We start from the raw sequence: 21,318 nt of genomic DNA, 5'->3' as shown, positions 1-21,318 counted from the left end.
GGTTGGCTTGTTGTTGAAAATCGTGTTCGGGGACGGTTGGAAGCGGTTTTGACTGAAATCAAATTGGGTCCAAGGCTTATCGTTGTCGTTTCATGAATCAGTAATGTTTTACGGGGATAGAGGATTAACCTATCGCCCAGCCTTCCTCCTTTTCTGGCTTAAAACAGGCTGGTAACCAGAGCCTCGAAAGGCAAGGATCCTCACAGGTGGAGTTATCCTTGCTTACCGGAGTTGTCTAGCTGTATCCTTTTCAAAGCTGTTTTTTTTCTGAACCAAAGCCTGAAAAAAAAATTAAGTATTCATTACTTGGCCATTTCACTTTTTCCATTGAGACCACACTAAAAAGCTTTCTTTCATTTCATTTATTATAAAGCTTTTTTTACAAAGCCTCACCCCAAAAACATAATGCCTGGAAGTGGTAATTAATAAAAAAAAATATAAAAGAGAGGGGACAAAAAATGTACCTTTCAAGTTCCAGGGGGGATAAATTTGCCGCTCTAATTTTGTCACTGAATATACAAAAATAATTTTTCAGGTCATTTGCGTCATTGATATCTGAATAAAGCCATTTCTATAAGCGAATTTAACTCATTTTGACATTTTCCACCATGTTGTAGCAATGTAACTTCTATTTCTTTTTTCCTAGCATCACTAGAGTAGAATCGAGGAATGAGAATGTTAGTATGTTATGTGTTAAAAAGCTCCCCTTTACGGGGAAGCAGATTGCTAACAAGCAAGTTGATGTCTTGAACGTTAAATATTAAAAAGGCACACTTTTTAAACAAGTACTACTTTCACATACAGTATTCAAAAAGTACTACTTTGATCAAAAAGTATTGAAATGATACTTTGGTACTATCAGTAGTAACCCTTATTCCTAGACTGGAACAGACCATAGTATATAGTTCTTAACCTCTCTAGCCAGTTCACCATGAATACCAAGTTTTAGGCTAGTCGCATGCTGAAATAACAATTTTGGCTCTCGTGGTGACACAGCGGCAATGCTAGTTGTCCTCAACATTCAACAAAACTGGCACCAAATTGCAAATCCGCAAGACGTGTGATTGTAGTAAGCTATTAGGCTAAAACTGTATTGTCAAAAATTTCATTTGCAATAGTTTATTACACTGGTTGTATAATACTTATTACGTGTTGCTTACTTTCAGCTACGAGAGCCAAGGCCATAATTTTACACAAGAAAAAGGCTCTTCAACCCCTGACTATCTGGCTTGATGGGAAATAAATCATGTAGGCTATGTTGCCTCCCCAAAGCTTATGGGTGTTATTTTAGACTCAAACCCAGAAGATTCGGTAAAATTCTACTTTAGCTACTTTTGGCTATCTTGGAAAGGAGTTTGGTTAGGAAAATGAAACTTTCAGGGAAAGATCTACAGGCTAAAGTATGTCCAGGAAGGTATTTTGAAGTACCTACCTCCACTCCTTCTCCCTCTAGAGGGTCTTGACCTTTGATAACCTTTAACAATATCTGTGTTATAAATGTGAAACCTTGCAAAATAGATCTTCTGCTTAAAATGAAGTCCAACAAAATTGTTTTCAGCCTCACAACTTTGCTCAATCCTGATTTATAGAGTTTTAAAGATATGCAAATACATTTCCTAAATTTTGAAAATTAACATTGATATGGCTTAAAATACTACTCAAATAACAGGAATTGCATTTTCAGAACTAAAGCCAGAGAAAAAGAATCTTATAACTGAAAATTAAGGTAAAATGTTGTTTTGTCAAAATTTCAATAGGTATAGACTTGTCATGTAGGCAAATTTCAGGATCCTCTAGAGGGAGAAGGAGAGGAGATAAGTACTTCAAAATACCTTCCCAGGACATATTTTAGCCTGTAGACCCATCCCTGAAAGTTTCATTTTCCTAACCTCACCCCTTTCCAAGATAGGTAAAAGTAACTAAAGTAGAATTTTACCGAAGATTCAAATAGAGACTGCCAAGTGTCTGCGTAAAAAACCTTTCGACCATGAAGTAGATTGGAGGCACAAAATGGGCTAAATCCCCAGGGCTTCCACTATCCCCAAATTTTCAGGAATTTCCCTGAAAATTTATGTGTCTCCCTGAAAAAAAATTGTTTACCCTAATTCTCAAAATTTCACCAAAATTCACTCAATCACTGTTTGACTCCCTAGTGACTAGGCCTATCTCTAGCAAACATTATGGTCAATACATACCAAATCATATTATTGAGTTTTAAATAAAGTGAATACACCATTTGATGCCTTTTTTTTATGCTGATTACGAATATAATAAGCATTTATTTTAGAAATTAATTACTGCCCCCCCCCCCTATATAGACTTTACCGTCCCTAACCCTGAATTTGCATATATAGGGGGGGGGCTGAAATTCATTTCCGATAGAAATGCTTATTATATTTGTAATCAGCATAAAAAAAGGCATCAAATGGTGCATTCACTTTAGTCCTAACTCAATAATATGATTTGGTATTTATTGACCAACATTACTTTACATACCATAATTTTTCACTAGCCTACTCTTTTGTTTGTTAATTTTTGTCTCCTGTGTTACTTTGCATATGAACCAGACCAATATAAATTAATTATAGGCCTAGACAGTTCTTTACATGTTCACAAAGGTATCACTTTCTATTATTTAGATATAATAAAACAATTTCAATCAAAACCCTATATGTCCCCCTGGACATAACTTACAACCCTTCCCCTGAGGGCAGTGAAGGGAGAGTTGTCATCCTCAAAAACCTAATTTTCAGAACTTTCAACTACATTGAAAAATAGGGCTATCTCAAAATTTTGATTGTATGTGTTTGGCGAAATTTTGGTCGTGAGAGGGGGTTAGTTGCACTCCAATTACTTTTGACTATTTAAAAGGGCACTAGCCCTTTGAATTTCCATTCAAATGAGCCCTTTTTGAAGTTTCTATGACAAGGTTTTCTATAAAAATCTTATATGCCCCCAGGGCATAAATTGTAACCCTTACCCTGAGGGCTGTAGGGAGAGTGTCCTCCTCAAAAACATAATCTCTATCTGGAAATCAACTATGTTGAACAAAATGGCTATCTCAAAATTTTTATTGTATGTGTTTGGTGAAATGTTGGGTGTGAGATGGGGGTTAGTTTTCCTCCAATTACTTTTGACTACAGTATTAAAAAAGGCACTAGACCTTTCAATTTCCAAATGAATGATCCCTTTTTGAAGTTTTTCTGACAATGCTTTCTATAAAAACCTTGTATGCCCCAGGGCATAACTTACAACCCTTGGCCTGAAGACTGTAGGGGGGGGGGGGGGTTGTCATCCTTAAAGACTTAATTTTCAAAACTTGAACAAAATGGCTATCTAAAAATTTTGATTGGGTGTCTTTGCGGAAAAGGTGGGTGTGAGAGGGGGGTTAGATGCCCTCCAATCACTTTTGACTAATAAAAAGGGCCCTTTAAATTTCCAATCAAATGAGCCCTTTTTCAAGTTTCTGTGACACAGCTTTAAAAAAAAAACTTATATGCCCCCAGGGCATCACTTATAACCCTTGCCCTGAAGGCTCTGATGGGGTTATCATCCTCAAACATCTAATTTACAGAATTTTCAACTATGTTAAACAAAATGGCTATCTCAAAATTTTGATTGGTGTGTTTGGATAAATGGTGAGCGTGAGAGGGGGGTTAGTTGCCCTCCAATCATTTTTGACTATTAAAAAGGCACTAGCCATTTCAATTTCCAATCACTCGAGCCCTTTTTGAGGTTTCTGCAACAACATGTTCTATGAAAACCTTATATGCCCCCAGGGCATAACTTACAACCCTTACCCTGAAGGCTGTCAGGGGGGGGGGTGTCATCCTCAAAGACCTAATTTCCAGAACTTTCAACTGTGTTGAACAAAATGGCTATCTCAATATTTTAATTGGATGTGTTTGGGGAAAAGGTGAGCATGAGAGGGGTGTTAGTTGGCCTCCAATCACTTTTGACTATTAAAAAGTATACTAGCCCTTTGAATTTCCCATCAAATGAGTCCTTTTTGAAGTTTCTATGACAAAGCTTTCTATAAAAATCTTATATGCGCCCAGGGCATAACTTACAACCCTTGCTCTGAGGGCTGTGGGGGGGGGGGAGTGTCCTCCTCAAAAACATAATTTCTATTTGGAAATCAACTACTTTGAAAAAATGGCTATCTCAAAATTTTGATTGGATGTGTTTGGGGAAATGGTGGACATGGAAGGAGTGTTAGTTGCCTTGCAATCACTTTCAACTGTAAAAAAGGGCACTACCCATTCCAATTTCTAGTCAAAAGAGCCCTTTTTGAAGTTTCTACAACAACACCTTCAATACAAAGTGCCCTGGTCTGGAAAAAAAATAAATAATACATTGTGCCAACATTGTTCTTTACTTAGGCAGCACTATCTGCCTATGATTGAAGCTCCTCTTCTAAGTGAGAAAGGAGTGTTATGTTGGGTGCAAAGTCAGCATCAAATGAAGTTGCACATCCACAGGATGAAGTCAATGAGTAGTGTGAACAGCACTGGGGAGAGAATTCACCCCTGTCAAAAGCCCGAGTTGACTTTGAACCACTCAGTCAGGTCCCCATCATCACTCTGAACAGCAAACATTTGTTCATCACAAATGCCATTATAATTCTGACAATTTTATCAGGGAAGTCATGGTAGCAAAGTGTTTTCCACAGTGAATCTCTATGAACTGAGTTGAAGGCATTCAGGTAATTGAGGAAAGCTATATGATTTCAGTCTGCCGCTCATTTGATTATTCAATAAATATTCTAAGACAGAAGATTAAGTCAGTGCATGACCTACTTGGTTGGAAGACATGCTGTCAGTCTCTGAGTATAGCATCAACTTTTGTCTGGATGCAATTCAAAAGTACTTAGCAGAGGTCTTTGTTTCCTGCAGACTGTAGGGTTATACATCAGCAATTATTGCAATCAGCAGTTCTACCCTTCTCAGATAATTTCACAATAACCCCTCTCTTCCAATCTATGGGAATATATTCTGTGTCCCATATCTGCACTAACAATTGATGTAGCGGCTCAGATATCACTCCAGCACCATATTTCAATAGTTCAGAATGTATACTGTCAGTGCAAGCTGCTTTTCCATTTTTTAGTTTATGTAATACTGTCTCTACTTCATATAAACTAATAGGCTCCATACTTATATCCACTTGGAAAAGAAGTCAACCATGGGGGAGGGGGTCTGCAGGAGGGGCAAAGTTTAATATTTCATGGAAATAGTCTTTCCATCAATCATAGATTTCTTCTTTGTGTGTTAGCAGTCATCCGGATTTATTCTCAATTGCTGTAGCAGGTTTTTTGAAATCTCCTGTGATCTCTTTTGTTATACAATAAACTGTCCTGTTACAACCTTTACTAGCAGTAGCCTTGGCTTTGGCAGCTTTTGCCTTGAGGAAGCAATGTCTATCTGCTCTTGTTGACCTTTTTACAGCCTTGTGGGCTTCTTTGTACTTAGTCTTAAAATAGTTCTTATATTCAGAGGTGGTACCACGGTTGCAGGAGTAAAGTTTAATTTTTACCTCTTTCCTCACCTACATGAGTTTCCAAAAGGAATCACTTATCTACTGTTCTCCTTTCTTTTCATCAAAACCAAGAGTCTCTTCATCTACACTTTCCACATTTTCCATGACCTGGGTCCATATTTCACCAACAGATGTTGTCCTCTCCTTACAAACAAGGCTAAAAAGCTTATTAGAGAGGGATAGACAATAATTTTGTTGAATGTATTTGTCAATTAGCTTTTGCAAATCAAATGTCCTAAGAGTTCTTTTGTACTTAACAATAGTCTTTAGCTTCAGCTTGAAACGGGCGATTTCTAGTTGGTGATCAGAGAATGAATCAGCACCATGAAAGGAATGCCCATCCTCCAAACATTGGTCATCTGTGTTGCTTCCTGATCAAGAGGTCTTCTTGTCACTCCATCAGGTGAAATTCAAGCATACTTGTGTATTTCCCAGTGGGGAAATCACAAGCCAACAGCAATTGGGCCATGGCAAGCACACATATCCATCAATTGTACACCATTATGACAAATCAAACCATGTTGTCTAATCACTTCAGTGATATAATTATGGCTATTACCAACTTTGGTATTAAAATCACCACATATAGCTAAAATATCATGTACAGGTTCTGTTTTGACAGGATCGTTCAGTCCATAATAGAAAAAGTCTTTCTTGGAATTGTTGGCTTCATTTGTTGTAGCATACACAACAATGACAATCAGCTTTGACTGCAAGCTTGTGTAATGAACTTTCATCTTTCTTCATTTATGGGGACAAGCTCAAACATCGACTTTTTTGCACTCCTGTTGACTGCAAGGGCAACTCCAGCTTCACGCCTCTTTTCTGGCCCAGAAAAGACAAACTTCATAGTCGTCGACTAAAATAGATCTATAGCCTGTAAATCTAGCTTAGGATCAAACCACTATGTCCACATTGCCCTAAGGGCTGTCGGGGGGGGGGGGGTGGTGGTCATCCTCAAAGACCTAATTTTTAGAACTTTCAACTGTGTTGAACAAAATGGCTATGTCAAAATTTTGATTTGATGTGTTTGGGGAAAAGGTGGGCGTGAGAGGGGTGTTAGTTGCCCTCTAATCACTTTCGACAATTAAAAAGTACGCTATCCATTTCAATTTCCAATCGAATGAGTCCTTTTTGAAGTTTCTATGACAACGCTTTCTATAAGAAACCTTATATGCGCCCAGGACATAACTTATAACCCTTGCTCTGAGGGCTGTGAAGGGGAGTATCCTCCTCAAAAACATAGTTTCTATCTGGGAATCAAATACTTTGAAAAAATAGCTATCTCAAAATTTTGATTGGATGTGTTTGGGGAAATGGTGGATGTGGAAGGAGTGTTAGTTGCCTTGCTATCACTTTCAACTGTGAAAAAGGGCACTAGCCATTCCAATTTCTCGTCAAATGAGCCCTTTTTGAAGTTTCTGCAACAACTCCTTCAATACAAAGTGCCCTGGTCTGGAAAAAAAAATAATACATTGTGCCAACATTGTTCTTTACTTAGGCAGCAGTATCTGCCTATGATTGAAGCTCCTCTTCTAAGTGAGAAAAGTGTTATATTGTCTGCAAAGTCAGCATCAAATAATGTATGACTTTCATTCAACTGAATGCCATCTATGAAGTTGCACATCCACAGGATGAAGTCAATGAGTAGTGTGAACAGCACTGGGGAGAGAATTCACCCCTGTCAAAAGCCAGAGTTGACTTTGAACCACTCAGTCAGGTCCCCATCGCCAAAGGCCTGAGGTTTTTGATTCCGCCTTGGCGCAACATGTGTACGAGAATCCACACCATTTCATTTTGTTTGACGAGGCCTCTATCGTTGCCCCCGTTAAAGGTCTCACGCAAGTTTTCAGGGAGGCAGTTGAAATAAAAAAACACATTCACCAAAAGGTAGCTCTCAATAGAGACACTGGAGAAATTTTTCTAAGTCCCATTTATGACAAAATTATTAATTCTGATCGTATTTACATACATCCACAAAGTTATATTGTGCAATCGAATAGATTCTCTGATAATAATCAAACTGGAAAGCGATCAGCCTTTAAAAGTGCTTTACGCAAAATGAAATTCTGAAATGCCATTTAGACTTATGTTTCTTATTCAGTTACACTTTCACCGTTACTAGGAAAGGGTCGTCCAATTTTAGCTTGGTGTTTTTATTTTAAGGTTTGGTTTTGATAATTTTATCAGTTTTATTCTGCACTGAGGACGGTCAAGTGGAGGTCTTGACCAAAATATTTGCATAATTTATTAAAATTTTTTCACTGGCTGTTAATTGTCCTCGTTTTCTTCCTTTCTTCGCGATTTTTTGTTTATCATGATTAGCCAGTGTGGTCTCAGAAATTATTTTATATATATATATATATATATATATATATATATATATATATATATATATATATATATATATATATATATATATATATATATATATATATATATATATATATATAAAGGCCATATTAAACGCCATATATAAGAAAAGTAAAGGCCATATTAAACTTAAGATCAGTAGAAATAGAAGCCTACAATAATTCAAACTCAAAACGACCAGAAATCATTATTAAAGAATAAAAAAGGAAAGGAGAATAATTGGTATGGCGGTAATGCTGCATATAAATTTATATGAATGTATATATAGTGGGCTGTAATAATGCCAAAGGTAAATATAACATTGGTTTAAGAATGGAAAGAAAGACACAGAATAAATTTACGACAATAATCAAGTAAAAAATAAGTTTTATTTGAACAATGCCATAAAGCGATGACATTTGATTATGATATTTGGTGCTTCGCATTGATATTTCAGTTTTAAAAGTTTTATCAATTTTTTCTCAAAGGGAAATTATGTAATGGGCATGAATGTAGACTTGCAGCTAAATTAAATATAGTCACTTCCACTTTTCACATCTGTTTATTGATATTGGTTTGATTTTTATTGTCTGTAGTACTGAGGAGCTCATTAAGGAGATAATCAAACACAACAACCAATAATTACCACAACAACCAATAATTAGAACCCAAGTCCTAAAGTTGGTCTCAATCAGGAACCCTTATTGCAATCTAAATTCAGAAAGTGCAAAGATTTTCAAACAGAGGTGTTTATTGTTTAAAGTTCAGAAAAGGTCTGCCCATTTCATATGAAAACATTGATTGAAAACAATACTAGTCTTATCCAGGCTCTCCGCCAAAAAAGGTAACTAGATTTTTCAAATATCACAGTAACTACAATCTGAGAAAATAAATAAAACAACGTGAAAAAAAAAATGATAAACGCATCAGGTTTGGATACCGAGGGGGGGGGCGAGGGTTACCCCTGTAAAGTAGTCTACAGTAGTTTAATTTACCTAAATAACGCAAGTTTGCATTAATTAGAATTGCTCCTAATGTAAGTTTGTCAGATCAACCTACTTTGCGCCCCCGTCCGCTAAAAAAATCCTGGATCCGCCCCTGAAACCATCACACCTATTCCACCAGTTATTAGAAGAAAAAAAATTCCGTATTTTCACAAATTTCATCAACCCCCCGCCTCCATTTTTACAAAATCCTACATAGGCCAATCATTTGAGTCCACTGTATGTAAATAATAGATTAAGTCATAATTTGTATATAAATTAAGTCATACCTGTGAGATGGGACACTTGCAAACCACTTGGCTGGCTCACCAAGTTTTTTTCTGCTTTCGCAATTACGAATAATGCACTTTGTAACCATTTCTCATTGAGTCAACACACTAACCTGCTAATGCAGAAAGAAGTGGGAGGAGCTTTTTGTTCGCACTGAGAACGAAGACCAGAAATGATCTGCAATAAGCTTACTGGATAATTATATAAACTGTGGTTCAGAATATATACTGTCAGTGCGAGCTGCTTTTCCATTTTTTAGTTTATGTATTACTGTCTCTACTTCATGTAAACTAATAGGCTCCATACTTATATCCAATTGGAAAAGGAGTCAACCATCTGGGGGATCTGCAGGAGGGGCAAAGTTTAATATTTCATGGAAATACTATTCCCATGAATCATAGATTTCTTCTTTGTGTGTTAGCAGTTGTCCCGATTTATTCTCAATTGCTGTAGCAGGTTTTTTTAAATCTCCTGTGATCTCTTTTGTTATACAATAAACTGGTTTGTTACAACCTTTACTAGCAGTAGCCTTGGCTTTGGCAGCTTTTGCCTTGAGGAAGCAATGTCTATCTGCTCTTGTTGACCTTTTTACAGCCTTGTGGGCTTCTTTGTACTTAGTCTTAAAATAGTTCTTATATTCAGAGGTGGTACCACGGTTGCAGGAGTAAAGTTTAATTTTTACCTCTTTCCTCACCTACATGAGTTTCCAAAAGGAATCACTTATCTACTGTTCTCCTTTCTTTTCAGCAAAACCAAGGGTCTCTTCTTCTACACTTTTCACATTTTACCCAATTTGGGTCCTTGTTTCACCAACGGATGCTATCCTCTCCTTAAAAACAAGGCTAAAAAGCTTATTAGAGAGGGATAGACAATAATTTTGTTTAATGTATTTGTCCATTAGCTTTTGCAAATCAAATGTCCTAAGAGTTCTTTTGTACTTTACAATAGTCTTTAGGTTCAGCTTAAAATGGGCAATTACTATTTGGTGATCAGAGAATGAATCAGCACCATGAAAGGAACGCCTGTCCTCCAAACATTGGTCGTCTGTGTTGCTTCCTGATCAAGAGGTCTTCTGGTCACTCCATCAGGTGAAATTCAAGTATACTTATGTATTTCCCAGTGGGGAAATCACAAGCCACCAGCAATTGGGCCTTGGCCAGCACACAGATCCATCAATTGTACACCATTATGACACCCAAACCATGTTGTCTAATCACTTCAGTGATATAATTATGGCTATTACCAATTTTGGTATTAAAATCACCACATATAGCTAAAATATCATGTACAGGTTCTGAATTGACAGGATTGTTCAGTCCATAATAGAAAAACTCTTTCTTGGAATTGTTGGCTTCATTTGTTGTAGCATACACAACAATGACAATCAGCTTTGACTGCAAGCTTGTGTAATGAACTTTCATCTTTCTTCATTTATGGGGACAAGCTCAAACATCGACTTTTTTGCACTCCTGCTGACTGCAAGGGTAACTCCAGCTTCACGCCTCTTTTCTGGCCCAGAAAAGACAAACTTCATAGTCGTCAACTAAAATAGATCTAAAGCCTGTCAATCTAGCTTAGGATCAAACCACTATGTCCACATTATATGTCTGAAGGGTTCTTATGACACCTTCTATGCGGCCAGATTGTGTATCAGGGTTCACACTGTGGACTTTCCAAAGCACAAGATGGAAAGGTTGGCTTGTTGTTGAAAATCATGTTTGGGGACGGTTGGAAGCAGTTTTGAATGAAATCAAATTGGGTCCAAGGCTTATTGTTGTCGTTTCATGAATCAGTAATGTATTACGGGGATAGAGGATTAACCTATCGCCCAGCCTTCCTCCTATCCTGGCTTAAAACAGGCTGGTAACCAGAGCCTCGAAAGGCAAGGATCCTCACAGGCGGAGTTATCCTTGATTACCGGAGTTGTCTAGCTGTATCCTTTTCAAAGCTGTTTTTTTTTTCTGAACCAAAGCCTGAAAAAAAAAAAATTAAGTATGCATTACTTGGCCATTTCACTTTTTCTATTGAGACCACACTAAAAAGCTTTTTTCATCTTATTTATTACAAAGCTATTTTTACAAAGCCTCACCCCAAAAACATAATGCCTGGAAGTGGTAATTAATAAAAAAAAACAAAAGGTACCTGATACCTGAATAGAGCCATTTCTATAAGCAAATTTAACTCATTTTGACAGTTTCCACCATGTTGTAGCAATGTATAACTTCTATTTTTTTTCATAGCATCACAAGAGTAGAATCAAGGAATGAAAATGTTAGTATGCTATGTGTTAAAAAGTATTATCTGCATAAAAAACCTTTTGACCATGAAGTAGATTGGAGGCACAAAATGGGCCAAATTCCCAGGGCTTCCACTATCCCCAAATTTTCAGGGATTTCCCTTAAAATCTATTTGTCCCCCGAAAACAAATTGTTTCCCCAAATCCCCAAAATCTCACCGAAAATCACTCAACCACTGTTTGACTCCCTAGTGACTGTCTCTAGCAAACATTACTTCACATACCATAATTTTTCACTACTCTTTTGTTTGTTAATTTTTGTCTCCTGTGTTACTTTGAACCTGACCAATATAATTTAATTATAGACAGTTCTTTATATGTTCACAAAGGTATCACTTTTTATTATTTAGATTAAATCATTTTGAATGCAGTATTCCAAAAGATATAAAATTCTTACAGTTACATCATTTGTGGTCAAGCAATCTTGACAAAATTAGCCAAGAATTATACTTGAAGTTGTTTAACAGAACACTCAGGTAGATTCTGGATTCTGAAATTGAACTTCTAAAGAAAGAAAATTATTTTGAAAGCCAAATCATAAGTTTAAATTTGGTTTTCTTTTGCTATTTTTGGTTTTGGACATACTGTATTTATGTTTAATTAATAATTGAATGCATAATATATTGAAGGAATTAGTCTTTTTGCCGGGAATTTTTACCATTTAAGTTTTTGTTTCATTTGGTATGTAAAATTTTAGTTCTTTTCTGTTTTATCTGAGAAATGTATTTGTCATACCACCCTTTATCCTCAAATGTATTCACCCAGCACTCCCCTCACGACTATTATTCTGGTCCCTTCACCCATGTAATATTTTCAGTGGGTATAATATTTTAAACTGCAGTTTTAGGATCTTTTTATGATCTTGCAAACCTGTTAGTTAAGCAAAAGAAATTTTATGGAAAATATATTCTGCTCAAAATTCAGGATAGCCAAGTAAATTTTTTTAAATATTCAAGGCCTACCTTTACAACTTCTAATGCTTGAACAATTAATAACCCTGTATAAAGGCTAACTCCGAGATAGATGCAAAAAAAATTTAAAGAAAATGTGTTATAATTTATTTCTTCCTAAGAACTATCCCTAAATACAATCTTCTTACCATAAAAAAATGCACCACTCCCTTCCCCTCCTAATGAAGCAATATTTAGCTATAGACTAAGCATAGGGTTGGGGAATAGAGGATTTAAATGGAAGTGACCCCAGAAATATTATCCATAAGAAAATTTACATTACAGCTTAAAGTAAAAATTGGGTTATTAGGCTCGTATTGTTTTCTTGTCAAGTTTCGTATATTTTCGGACTTATTTATCACGAACAGTTTGTTAATAATGCCAAATAATGTTAGTGCAAAGTAAAAGAATAAGTAACTTGTATATGAATTGTAGCCTACAGCTATCATGTCCAGGCATTAGATGGGCTGATATAAAAGTGAGACTGCAATAAGTATTATATTTGGAACATGGATGGTCACAGGGTTGGTGGGAAGGTAGGGGGTTAATTGTATGAGGTAACCAAAGGAAAGGAAAGCATAGTAGAAACAAACAATGAAAAAAATTGTGTTCCAAGGGGGTATTTTCTGCACAGGGGTTGGTATTTTCCAAGGGTATTTTTTGCTAGAGATATTTTCTGCAGGGGTGCTTTCCATGGGGATTATTTTCTGTGGAGGATATTTTTGTTAGGAGGGGGGGGTATTTTCTGTTGTTTCATATTTTTTTTTGGGGGGGGGGGTAAACGCCTATGACCTTAGAGGCAGCATGAAAAACCAATAATGTGTCAATTGTTGCCAAATTCCCTTTTTAATTTAAGTTTAAATTTGCTTGTTTAGTTTAGTTCTTGTTGTTTTAAGTTTCGATATTACCCTGTACTTATAGGTTGAATTATTTCTATTCAGTTTACTTATCTAGAAACTAAAAATGATATTTGTTTTTGGTTTTAATTATTATTAATGAATTACTGAGATTAATGACTTAATAAAAAATTGCTAGTGGTATTTACAGTTCACTAATTTTTTTTTAAACAATTTTGAAGTTTTTGCTGCAATATCAGCAATAAGCATTTTCAGCTATGGGTTCCAATCCTGGGCTCTGGCTCTAAAACTTATTTTGTAAAAGGCTTGATTTACTATGCAGATCCAAGCCCCACTTGAGCCTGAAATCAAAGCTAAAACTAATTTTGGCTCCCAAATTTTCACCACAAAATTCCATTTTGTTTTTTTCCCTAAAAAAATCCCGAATCTTGAAGACCTGTCCCCAAAAACTCCCCAAAATTTTAAGACTTGTCTCCAAATTTTAATTTTTGAGAGCGGAAGCCCTGCAAATCCCCCACTGTAGTGCTGGGTTTATAAAAGAGACAGTAATTTTGGTAAATATCTAGGTGGTGCAATAATTTAGCTAGGATGAAAGTGAAAACGTCATTTGATGCCTTTTTTATGCTCTTTCATAATTCAAGAATTACTTCTGAGGCTAGTTGCATCTTGAGCCCTCCTAAAGGTATTTCATTTTTGTAACCAAACAAAGAAGTTATCAACACTAGTTAAGCTATTGAAAATTGATAAAAATATCACTAGCATATAAATAGTTTGTTCAAGAGTAATATATTCCAAAAATACTTATCAATAACAATTCAAACTTCATTTATTAGGCAACTCAAATATGAACTGTTTTCCTACCGTTTCAAGTTTTTTGAATGCTGTCAACAAAAATAGTGCTAAATTTTCCAATTCAAAACTTTGCTGTCAACAATTCAGGGTATATATTTGCACATTAGGGGGGTGGGGGTGGATAAATTTCATGGTAAATTTGCAGTGGGCCATATTGTTTAGCTAGGATAAAAGTGAAAACATTGTTTGATGTTTTTTTATGCTCTTTCATTATTCATATAAAATACTGTTGAGGGCCCCTTTAAGGGCTCAAGATGCAATTAGCCCCAGAAGCAATCATTGAATTATGAAAGAGCATAAAAAAGGCATCAAATGATGTTTTCCCATTCATCCTAGCTAAGTTATTGCACCACCTAGATATTTACTGTAATTTCTTCCTGGAGGCTTTTTGCAATGGCGATTCTAGGCCTGGGCAGGGGTGGCACCTGCCCTCACTTTTTTCTGACATCTGTTATCAAATTTTTTTTATTTTATATTTTTACGCTCCTGTGGCATAGTTTTCTCCCCCTCCCCCCCCCCAGATTATAAGGTCCTAAACTTCTAATTTCTTCTTGCTACCTTGGAAAGTAGCTAAGCTGGGTAAATGAAACTTCCAGGACTGAATTCAGGACCTAAAATGCACCTTGGAAAGGTGTTATCAAGCTATTATCCCTTACCTTTGCTTATTTTTTTACGCTTAAAAGACTACATTAGTGGCAGGCGGATAACATTCTAGTTTAACAGGTCTGCAGAAATAAATATCTTAGTAAATTAAAAGAAGTTCTATTAGATTCCTTATTTGATGCTCATTTTAAACAGGCTGTCATGTTTACATTTCTTAAAATGCATCCCCCCTCCCAGTGATGGTTTCAGATATAGCCCATGGATGTATACAAAACTAAAATAAAACACAAAGACAATAAAGCTTTTGTCATTATAATTCTCTTAATGAAACTTAATCTCATCAAGTCAGAACTAGATCAATCCATTATACAACACATCGCAATATAAAAACAATGAAGAAATAGGCTATAGGATTGTATATGGGACCATCAAGTAGGAAGGTACATTGTCAAAAATGCAAATATGATATTTGAAAAGAACATGAAATAAGTAATCTAATGGTAGTTCTTCTTCTTCAATTTGTTAAGATTGTTCCTTGTGTCGAGTCTCCAAACTAGAATGTTACCATCTGGTGAATATATATCTAAATTTTGGCAAAAATAGATTTACTTTAATGTTGTGTTTTACCTTAAATCACATATTCAGTGAGAAAAGGTATTGTTGAACCTGCTGTAGAAAATTTTGCTGGTGGTGTTTCTAGGTTATGATCTGGCATCTCTGCTTAGCCTCCATTTATCAATGATTCAGTCTTGATCAATTTCTTTCTTGAAGGCTTCTAGGGTTTGAGACTGGATGGTGGCTTGAGACAGTCTATGGTGGGACAGAACAGACTGAAAAAAAGTGTTGGTGCTCTTGCCTGGTGCAATGGGGGACTTGCAGCTTCCTAGTTTGTCCTCTGGTGGTAGTTCAGAGGGATGGGGAGAAGAAATGACTTAATAGATCACTTTCCAGGAAATTACGAGTTTTTGTGTGTCTTCTCTATGGCTACAGTACAGTAAAGTAAGAAGTTTGAGTAAGGTGAGACATTCCTGGTAGGTTTTGTCTTGCAGTATTGGGATATGCTTTGCTGCTTTTCTTTGAACACTCTCCTGTACCTTCACATTGATCTTATAGCTGGGAGAGGCTAAGGTCATGCCAAGAAAAACAGGTGAGGGCTGACCATAGATTTGTAAAGTTTCATTATCACATATGGCGACCTCGTGGTGAATATTCATTTATGAGGCCAAGGGCATGGTTTGCTTCCTTTCAGGGAGCCATCCATAAATATTTGAAGAAAATTTGTTGAAATGGATTGCCATTTTTTCCTTGAAGATGGCTTGTATTTTATAATGGAAGTCACTTTACTTTTTGCCTGAAATAAGCTTCAAGGAAGTTTCTATTCATTAAATTTCCATTTGGGAGGCTCTTGAAACTAGTGGAACCAGATGACTTCATCTTTCTGTGTTAGATTTAAATCATTAAAAGTATCAAAGACTTAATTTGGGCTTCTGATTTTTCAAAAGACTAGATGCAAAAGCTAGTTGAAAAACTGGGTTATCTGAGCCAACAATTTTATCAACTCAGGAATGAATTTAGAGCCTTTATAATTCCTTGGGGAAGTATTTTGAAATACTAACCTCCGCCCCTCCCCCCAAAGGGTATTGACATTTAACAATGTTTGTATTATAAAAGTAAAAAAAAACTTGAGAAATAGATGTAGAGCTCAAATGTGGCACAAGAAAAATGCTTTGAAGCTCAATCTTGATTTATAAGCTTTTACAGATTTGAAAATCTATTTCCTAAGTTTAGGAAAAAAAACCTTATATGGCTTAAATGCCTAATGACATAAAAGAGAATTTCATTTTCAAACACTAGAGCCAATGGAAAAGAGACTGAAAATTTCAAAGTTAAAGTTAAATTTTGTTGTCAAAACCTAGATAGGTAGAGACTTGTCATCTATGTAATCCTCTAACCCCTATAAACAGGAAAAGGGTAGAGATAGTAGCTCAATATAGCTTGCTAAGTGCATTTTAAGCCCTTGATTCATTCCTGAAAGTTCTGTTCACCTAATTGTGCTACATTCCAAGATAGCAAGAAGTCCCTCAACTGGAACTTTACTGTACTTTTTTTTATCAACATATTTTGTCTTGATCAGATGTTTGACATACCCAACAGGAAAACATTCTGATCCACTCTCTCTTTTGAGCTTGGATCAGTATGAACTAAAGTTGCCATATTCTTGATTACCTCCTTGCTAAGGTGAAAAGATATTTCACCTTATTAAGGTGAAACAATAATTGCTAAGTCGACAAGCTTTTTCAGTCATGAAACCATTCTAAAGGCAAAGGAGGTCTTACATCAGGTGCTAGAAATTGGAACATGTTTAATTAGATGCCAAAAAGACGATGAAAATGTCCTTGACATTTGTAAGTGGTTATTTACGGCATCGAAAGAAAAACGTAAGATCCCGAAATTTGGGATATGCTCACCGTGTGAAATTCCAACAATTGGTAATGCGATCGTTGCAACGTTAACCTGTCGCATGAATGAACTTTCCCGTAAAATTGACAGTTTGTCTGAGCTAAATCAGCAACATCTCGCAGTACAGGCAACTTCTGCCTGGCCCTCTTCCGCTCAGTCATCTTGCACCAAGGACCAATCCAATCCTCCTACCTATGCTGTTGTGTTAAAAAATTGCCCGTCCAATCTTTCATCTCCACTATTAAGGAAAGATTTTATTGATAAAATATGTCCTGAAGCTGCAAATGATATTTCAGAGGTGAAACGTTCTTCATCATAATAGAAATTTGTCGTAAAAATTAAACCCGCTGCCTCCTGAGTTGCTAACCGGATAAAAAAGTCATAACCTGACCTTTTAGCCCCTGTTTAAATCTCCCGCCTTCATGGGTGTAATAAAAGGCGTACCGACAGAATAAACGAAAAAATCTAGAGAAAATTATTCCAAAGTGTGTCAAAGCTTTGCAGTGTGGCAAGTCACGCGTCTACTAGATTTATTTTGAACAACGGAGTGATCTCGATTCTTTTCTGAAAAATTCTGTGAAGGTGGGTTATGAAAAGTTAACTGTCCAGAATTTCATATTCATACCTAGACGGTGTTCCAGATGCCATCAGCAAGGACATTTTGCCGCTGATTGTAAGAACGCAGAACTGTGCTCTCGTTGTGGTTCCTCGGAGCACTCTTCCACCAGGGATAATCCATGTGTTCGGAACTTGTTTTGCATTACATGTAAAGAGTCTAATCACACTTGTTACAGTATCAAATGCCCTGGCAACGCTCAAACCGATAAACGGGCAGCTAAGTAGATAAATGAATATTCGTTTTCTCTCTTGGAACATTAATGATGGTCTTATAAAAAAGACCTATTCTTGAAAATATACTTCATAATCATGATATTCTGTGTTTGCAGGAACATTTCCTGACCAACCACAGCCTTAGTTTACTTGACATTAGTGCCATCTTCAAAACTTTTTGGTTCCAGCTAAACGTAGTGCTTCTAAAGGCAGAGCTTCCGGTGGTATTGCTACTTATGTAGCATCGAATCTTAATTCTAGTGTTTTCTTTTCTAGTGATAGTTTTTTAGCTGTTCGAGTAGGTGAGTGCGTAATTATAAATGTGTATTTACCCACAGATTACAAAGATGAAGATTTGGAGAGAGATTGTACTTTTGCAGTTAGTAAACTTAGCTTTTGTCTTTGTGATGTCCTTAAACTTAAAAACCCGTGTTTGATTATAGGTGATTTTAATTCTGATTTAAATTGCGGGTTGTCTTCAGCTTCTATCCGTGCTTCTTTACTATTAGGAATATTTGGTGATGATTCTAAAGTTCAACAGAAATCTGTTCAGTTTACTTACATTCATTCTTCCTCTTGAACATCTAACCTCGACCATGTTGTGTCATATAACCTTGATATACCTTGTGTTGAGGTAGTTTCCAAATTTCAAGTTTCAGACCATCTTCCTATTGCTTCTAGTTTCAACCGAGAAGCTTCTCAGATTCCAGTGTTACAGGCTTATACTGTTCACCGGCACAAGTGGTGTACTTCTCGCGATTGGAATAAAATTGACACATCTCAGTTCATTGAAATTTCAAATAGTATCCTAAACAAGATCCGGGTTCCATTTCATCTTCTGCAAAAGTCTTCTAATAAAAAAATTAATGAGGTTAGATTAACTCTTGATATATACTCCGCAGAAATCTGCCATGCACTTTTGTGTGCTGAAAAAAGGGCAGTTCCTCTTAATAAAATACGTGTTGGTACCAAGTTCCCGGGTGGTCAGGAAATCTAGTGCTGTCTGAAGCTTGTGACCGTCAATGAATAGTCAATGAACTGAGAAAAGTGTCAAAAAAATGTTTTGCTAAGGAACTTGCCCTTCGTCCATCCAAAATACAGACCCTTTATTCCGAGAAGGTGAGGAATTCACCTGATCTACTGTGGAAGCTATTACCTCGCACTAGCTCCTCCAATTTGCCAGAACCGAATGACATTCCTTTGTCCGAGTGGATATCCCATTTTTAAAATGAATTTTCTGAGCCTGATCCTGTTTTAGAGTCACAATTTTGTGACGAGCTCTGCAAATTCATTGATGAATCTCCTGACCTTGATTTTGTTGTTACTTGTGACACTGTTATAAAAGCCATATCCCAACTTAAAAAGAAAGCGTCTTGTGGGACAGATAAGGTGAGCACTCTACACATCAGTAATGGAAGTTACCTATTGGTGCCTCACCTCAGCCTTCTCATGCAAATGATATTTGTTACAGGTATTGTTCCTTCCTCGTTCTGCATTGGTGATCTGACTCCGATTCCAAAAAAAGGAATATCTGAGCTGCAATGTTCTTCTTTCCGTTCCATCACCGTCTCTAATACGATATGCAAACTTTTCGAGCTTCTTTTTCTTGATGAGTTAAGACAGAAATGTTACGTTCCCCCATATCAGTTCGGTTTTCAGGCTAATCTTGGCTATTCTCATGTTCTTACAGCAGTTTTTACTGCCCTCGCCAACGATGAATCTTCGGAAGAAAGTATGATCCTCGCCGGACATGCCGTTAAACATGCATTCGATCCCTTAGTTCATTCGTCCATGCTTCTTCATATGGCAAGGCGAGGCGTAAACCCATCAGTTGTCCGTGTTCTCAGGGATTTATATAGGAATCTATGACTGTGCTTAAAACTCCCACCCAGTTTTCCCCTGCAGTCGGCTCTTCATCATTCCCTATATAATTGTTAAACCCTCAGACCATATTACATACATGGGCCTTCCAATTGGCACATCTATAGGCCACACACGTCGTTTGCTGATTTCTCACGTTGAGCGTAAAAATAGCATTTCTTACGCTGTAATCGTAAAAAGCAAACTACGTTTCAACCGTTACATTCTAGCATCCATTTACCGCCACAGCCCTTCCTCATCTGCTTTACATTGCTCCTTTCTGGAAATTAAATAAAAAAAACAAGTTTTTTAAACTGAAAGTAAGGAGCGACATTAAAACTTAAAACGAACAGAAATTATTCCGTAGGGGAGAGAGGGGCGATACCGCACGGGGGCGACTCCGTACGTTTGACCTGTCGTCTAAAGTTTTTGAGCTAATCCTTTCAAAAAATTCCCGCTAGATGCCCTTCATGTAACGCACATTTGGCGCAAGTTTTAAATTTTTGAGAAATGAGACAACCGAGAAAAGAGGTAAGGAAGTTTTTATGTGCTTGCTGGAAATCCTGACACATGTAGTATTTGTCAAATATTTTCTAAGTTTTTGTAGCTCTTGAGCCGTGAGTTAGCAGGATCAGACAAGGTATACCCCTGCTATTTGCATGGTAATTTTCATCAGTTAATATCAGGCCGTTATCTACGAAAAAAAAATATTTCAAAATGGTGTCAACATGGGGTAACTCCGGACACTTTTGTGGGGGTGATTCAAGGCATTTTTTGTGGTGTCCGGTTTTGCCCTGTACTGACGGAAGTCTTTCATAAGTTGGAAAATGGAACTATGTGTAGCTGGAAGCAGAATGTTGGTAAAATTGACTGTATTCCTGTCGTCCTATAGAGAAACTGAAGTGATTTGCTTTGACTATCAAACTTTGTTTTCAACATTTACACTTAGACAAAAGTTATCCCTTGTCTTACAGCCTAGCCTATTTAAACACAACTACTCTGTGTAACAATCTTTGTCCTGAATCAAAGTTGTCCAAGATTAAGTCTGCCTATTATTTAGATACTTTGTTCCAACTTTAAGATCCTATGTTCAAGATTGGACAGCATTTTATATGATTTGGCTAAGCTTAGCCTTTAATTTCTATCCGAAATTAAGGTGTACTTTTGACTGTCTATGCGTTTAAAATAGTCTCGGCATGTCACTGTTTATGGCAAAAATATTCAAGTTAATCTTAATTGAATATTCCTCAATACTTTCTAACTGGTGTACCAATAAACCTTACCCCCCCCCCACCCCTGCTTGTTTAAAATACATACTCTGAATTGTATACATTCTATGGATTATTGTCTTATATATTATAATGTTTAGTTTTATAGTATATGTGATTGGAACTTATAATTAGATAGTGATCATTCAAAAGGAGTAATGTGAGATTTATATAATC

At 36.5% G+C, this 21,318-nt stretch overlaps 1 protein-coding gene across 1 annotated transcript in view; it reads left to right on the top strand.

The window, feature by feature from the left end:
* The first annotated feature begins 1,040 nt into the window (after positions 1-1,040).
* Positions 1,041-21,318, top strand: part of LOC148942904 (BLOC-1-related complex subunit 8 homolog) — a 61,323-nt gene continuing 41,045 nt past the window's right edge. The window contains exon 1 of the mRNA XM_089102242.1: positions 1,041-1,069. The gene's annotated coding sequence lies outside the window, so the exon portion shown is untranslated. The remainder of the gene's footprint in view (positions 1,070-21,318) is intronic.

Source organism: Artemia sp. Qi Xiang Cuo, chromosome 16 (assembly GCF_049724085.1).
Source record: "Artemia sp. Qi Xiang Cuo chromosome 16, ASM4972408v1, whole genome shotgun sequence".
Lineage (NCBI taxonomy): Eukaryota > Metazoa > Arthropoda > Branchiopoda > Anostraca > Artemiidae > Artemia > Artemia sp. Qi Xiang Cuo.
Note: the sequence above shows the minus strand (reverse complement) of the source record. Positions and strands in the feature narration are given on the sequence as shown.